The sequence below is a fragment of the Macaca mulatta genome, chromosome 2 (assembly GCF_049350105.2).
Source record: "Macaca mulatta isolate MMU2019108-1 chromosome 2, T2T-MMU8v2.0, whole genome shotgun sequence".
In the NCBI taxonomy this organism is placed as follows: Eukaryota; Metazoa; Chordata; class Mammalia; order Primates; family Cercopithecidae; genus Macaca; species Macaca mulatta.
Genome location: NC_133407.1, coordinates 15,894,288 through 15,899,935, shown reverse-complemented (window position 1 = coordinate 15,899,935; position 5,648 = coordinate 15,894,288). Strand labels below are relative to the sequence as shown.

Here is a 5,648-nt window from a genome sequence, read left to right as displayed (position 1 = left end):
TCCAGTTTTTCCAGTACCATTTGTTGAAAAGACTATTTTTGGCCAGGTGTGATGGCTCATGCCTGTAGTCCCAGCACTTTGGGAGGTTGAGGTGGGTGGATCACTTGAGGTCAGCATTTTGAGACCAGCCTGGCCAACATGGTGAAACCCGGTCTCTACTAAAAATACAAAAGTTAGCCAGGAGTGGCAGCACATTCCTGTAATCCCAGCTACTCAGGAGATTGAGGCAGGAGAATCGATTGAACCCAGGAGGTGGAGGTTGCAGTAAGTCGAGATCACACCACTGCACTCCAGGCTGGGCAACAGAATGAGACTCTGTCTTAAAAAAAAAAAAAAAAAAGAAAGAAAAGAAAAGAAAAGACTTTTTTTGCTCCATTATATTGCCTTTGCTCCTTTGTCAAAGATCAATTGGCTATATTTATGTGGGTCTATTTCTGGGATCTCTATTCTGCTTTATTGATCTGTTTGTTTGTTTGTTTTTGAGACGGAGTCTCGCTCTGTCACCCAGGCTGGAGTGCAGTGGCGCGATCTCGGCTCACTGCAAGGTCCCCTCTCCCAGGTTCACGCCATTCTCCCACCTCAGCCTCCCAAGTAGCTGGGACTACAAGTGCCCGCCACCACGCCCAGCTACTTTTGTTTTTGTATTTTTAGTAGACACGGGGTTTCACCATGTTAGCCAGGAGAGTCTCTTTTCTACCCTCACTCTCATGGCAAACTCATCCAAATTTTACAGTTTTCAATATCACTATATGATGATGACTCTCAAAAGTATCTCTAGTACAGACATCCTCTCCGCTGAATTCCAGAACCATGAACTCAATAATCTACTGAATATCTTTATTTAAGACAAATGGGGTATCTCAATCTTTCTTTTTTTTTTAAACAAGCTCAGGCAAATTTTATTTTATTTTATTTTATTTTATTTTATTTATTTATTTTTATTTTTTTATTTTTTTTTTTTTGAGACGGAGTCTCGCTCTGTCGCCCAGGCTGGAGTGCAGTGGCCGGATCTCAGCTCACTGCAAGCTCCGCCTCCCGGGTTCACGCCATTCTCCGGCCTCAGCCTCCCGAGTAGCTGGGACTACAGGCGCCCGCCACCTCGCCCGGCTAGTTTTTTGTATTTCTTAATAGAGACGGGGTTTCACCGTGTTAGCCAGGATGGTTTCGATCTCCTGACCTCGTGATCCGCCCGTCTCGGCCTCCCAAAGTGCTGGGATTACAGGTTTGAGCCACCGCGCCCGGCCTATTTTATTTTTTTATTTTATTTTATTTTATTTTTTTTTGAGACGGAGTCTCGCTGTGTCTCCCAGGCTGGAGTGCAGTGGCCGGATCTCGGCTCATTGCAAGCTCCGCCTCCCGGGTTCAGGCCATTCTCCCGCCTCAGCCTCCCGAGTAGTTGGGACTACAGGCGCCCGCCACCACGCCCGGCTAGTTTTTTGTATTTTTAGTAGAGACGGGGTTTCACCATGTTAACCAGGATAGTCTCGATCTCCTGACCTCGTGATCTACCCGCCTCGGTCTCCCAAAGTGCTGGGATTACAGGCTTGAGCCACCGCGCCCGGCCGGCAAATTTTATTAAAGGAAAATTTTTGCGTGGTTTACTGTTCACCAGTCTGTTCTGGCATGCTTCTAATGATGTCAGAGTTACCTGGATCAATGATAGCCAGTGTGCACACTCTGTCGTATTTTCCGCTTGCTGTGCCCAGTTCAATATTATTGCCACTGTAGTGATGGACACCAGTTTTGGCCAACATTGCATAGTACTCTGTTTTGGATTTCCTCAAAGCTGAGCAGTTGTTAGCAAGAATGGCCAATTTAGCTTTGCCTTGGCTTCAGAGTCTGCTTGTACCCCAGCACGTACTTTCCACTTTTCATAACGAGTTGGAGCCTAGAGTTGATTGACTCCAGAGACTTTTTTGTCTTCTTTGCGGCCATCATATTCCTGCCTTAGGTGCGGGACAGCCCTCAACCAAGAGCAGCCGCTAAGATGGCCGGGAAGCAAAAAAAAAAAAAAAAAGGGCATCTCAGTCTTAACAAGTTCAAACTGAGCTCCTAATATTCTGCCTCAAACTTAGTCTCAAACCAGTCTGCCCTCTTTCACATCTTGGTTCTTGGGTTGGCATCTTCCATGACTCTTCTTTTTCTCTTCTACCTCCTGCTCACCCATCTTAGTCTGTCAGCAAATTCTCCTGGCCCTACGTTCAGAATATATCCAAGTATAACCATTTCTTATCACTTCTGCTATCATCCGGATCCAAACTCCTGTTACCTCCCACATGAATTATTTAATTAACCTCCTTTCTTGTCTCACTACTTTTATACTTGCCTCTTAAAATCTATTCTCAACATGGCAGCCAGAAAAATTAGGTTAAAATGGAAGTGAGGATGGGGTGATGGCTCACACCTGTAATCCCAACACTCTGGGAGGCTGAGTCAGGAGGATCCCTTGAGGCCAGAAGTTTGAGACCAGACCAGGCAACATAACAAGACCCTGTATCTACAAAAAGTTTAAAAATTAGCCTGGTATCATGGTGCATGCCTGTAGTCCCAGCCACTAGGGAGGCTGAGGTAAGAGGATCGCTTGAGCCCAGGAGTTTGAGGCTGCAGTGAGCCATGATTGTGCCACTGCACTCTAGCATGGATGACAAAATGATACTCTGTCTCAAAAAAATAAAATGGAAATCAGATCATGTCACTCTTCTGCTCAAATCCCTGCAATGGCTTTCCATTTCTGTCAGAGAGGAAGCTAAAGTTCTTATAGCGCCTAAGATGCTCTGTATAATCTGAATGCCCTTTACCTGTCTGATTCATTTACTACTCTCCTTCACACATATTTCTCTCCATTTATACAAATGGAATTTGTCCTTGTTTTGCCTCAAACACGCCAGTATGGCTACATCTTAAGGGTCTTTGGAACATCTATCTATTTGAAGTGATTCCCCCCGCCCACCAGATATTCATATGGCTCATTCCCTTTTCTTCTTCAAATTTTTGCTCAACTGTCACCTTCTTAAGGAGGTCTACCCTGCCCACCCCATTAAAACACAGTCCCTCCCCTTCTCCCCTAAACACTTTTTCCTTGCTTTACTTTTATTTCCCATGGTGACTTATCCCCTCTATCATACCACAGAATTAGCATATTTCTTATGTTTATTGTTTATTGCCTGTCTCCTGCCAGCTAGAATGCAAGCTCTTAGCAGGCAAGGATTTTGTCTATTCTGTTCTCTATGTATCTCCACCATCTAGAATAGTGCCTTCACAGTGAGAAGGACCTATGTTAGGACTTTTGACATGATTGACATTGTTTGGAATTCTTTTATGTTAAAATTATTATATTTAGTAAATGTAAAAATATAAAATATATTACACAATGTATCACACAATATTTGTCACCCTGTCTGTTCATTTCTGTGTATATATAAAACTAAGAGCCTAAAAAATTAAGTAGTCTGAACCTCTTTTGATCTCTGAGGGACTCTAAGTGAATTTTTCAGAGTTGCTACATTTGAAGAAATCATATTTATTGATGTACTTCTCTTAAGGAAGCAAATTAAGAATTCTTAGCTGGGTATAGTGCTGCAAGCCTGTAGTCTTAGGAGGCTGAGATGGGAAGATCGCTTGAGTCCAGGAGTTCAAGGCCAGCCTAAGCAGCATAGTGAGATCCTATATCTTAACAACAACAACAACAAAATCTGTGAAAAAGAATTTTTTTTTTTTGAGACGGAGTCTTACTCTGTCACCCGTCTGCAGTACAGTGGCACAATCTTGGCTCATTGCAATCTCTGCCTCCCAGGTTCAAGTGATTCTCCTGCCTCAGCCTCCTGAGTAGCTGGGACTATAGGCATGTACCGTCACACTCGCTAATTTATATTTTTAGTAGAGATGGGGTTTCACCATGTTGGCCAGGCTGGTCTTGAACTCCTGACCTCAAGTGATTCACTCGCCTCGGCCTCCCAAAGTGCTGGGATTATAGGAGTGAGCCACTGTGCCCAGCCAGTATATGCTGTTTTATTTATTTTATCCAGCATTTTATTTGTGAGATTCATCCATATTGTCCATAGTTGTAGGTAGTTAATTTTTATTGTATTATGGTATTCATCACATGACTATATCATGATTTATTTATCTATTCAACTATTGATGAGTAGCGAGATCGTTTGCTGTTCTAGGCTATTACAAATTGTGCTTTTATGAATATTCGAGTACATGTATATTATGGGTCAAACTGCATCTTCCAAAAATATATATGAAGTCCTAAACCTCTGGTCCATGTGAATGTGACCTTATTTGGAAATAATCTTTGCAGATATCTGCAAAGTTAGATGAGATCATATTCAATTTGGGGGACTCTAATCCAATATGGCTGATATCCTTATAGAAGAGAAGGAAAGAAACCGAAATAGAGACACGCAGGGAGAACTCCATGTGGAAACAAAGAGAGAGACTGGAGTGATGCTGTAAACCAAGGAAAGACAAAACTTACCAGCCATCTGTGGAAGCCAGGATAAAGATACAGAACAGACCCTCCCTGAGAGCCCTCAGAAGAACCAATCCTACCGACAGGGTTGTTTTGGGACCTCTAGCCTCCAGAACTGTGAGAGAATAGATTTCTGTTCTGTCAATACATTTCTAATTTGTGCTTTTTTACAGCAGCCTTAGGAAACAAATACAGTGTCTTTTGGAGAACTTACACTAAGCAGTTTTCCAAAGCGTTTGATCATTTGGAGCTGGGCACAGTAGCACTCCTGTAGTCCCAGCTACTCAGGAGGTTGAGGTGGGAAGATCCCTTGAGCTCATGTGTTCGAGGCCAGCCTGGGCAACAAAGTGAGACCCTGTCTTAAAAAAAAAAAAAAGTGTTTGGTCATTTCATATTCACACTAGTTGTATATAAGACTTCTAGTTACTCCAGATCATCACTAGCGCTTGGTATAGTCAATCTTTTTAGCCCTTCTAATGAATGTGTAGTAATATCACATTGTGGTTTTAATTTCTCTAATGACTAATGTTGTTGGACATATTTTCATGTGCTTATTTGCCATCTATACATCTTCTTTAGTAAAGAGCATTCAAATCTCTTGCCCATTTTTAAAATTGGGTAGGTTGTTTTATTATTGAGTTTTGAAAATTCTTTGTGTATTCTGGACACAAGTTCTTTATCAGGTAAGTGTCTTATAAATATTTTCTGCCAGGCTATAATTTGCCTTTTCCATCTCTTAACAGTATCTTTCAAAGAGAAAAAGGTTTGACTTTTGAAGAACTCTAATTTACTAATTTTGTTATGGATTATGCTTTTGGTTTTGTATCTAACAAATCTTTGCCTACCCCAAGCTCAAAATGTTTTTTTCCCTAGCTGGACACAATGGCTTATGTCTATAATTCAAATGTTTTAGGAGGTCAAGGTGGTAGGATTGCTTAAGGCCAGGAGTTCAAAACAAGCCTGGGCAACATAGCAAGACCCCAACTCTAAAAAATAAAATAAAAAGATTAGCTGCCTGTGGTGGCACACATTTGTAGTCCCAGCTACTTGGGAGGCTGAGTCAGGAGGATTGCCTGAGCCCAGGAGTTTGAAGCTGCAGTGAGCTATGATTATACCACTGCACTCGGCCTGGGCAACAGGGCAAAATTCTGTCTCTAAAATATATACATAT

The 5,648-nt window shown here is 42.1% G+C and overlaps 1 pseudogene; it reads right to left on the bottom strand.

Moving 5' to 3' along the window:
* Positions 1 to 1,597: 1,597 nt before the first annotated feature.
* Positions 1,598 to 1,938, bottom strand: LOC114676221 (large ribosomal subunit protein eL30 pseudogene; annotated as a pseudogene).
* Between the last annotated feature and the right edge of the window lie 3,710 nt (positions 1,939 to 5,648).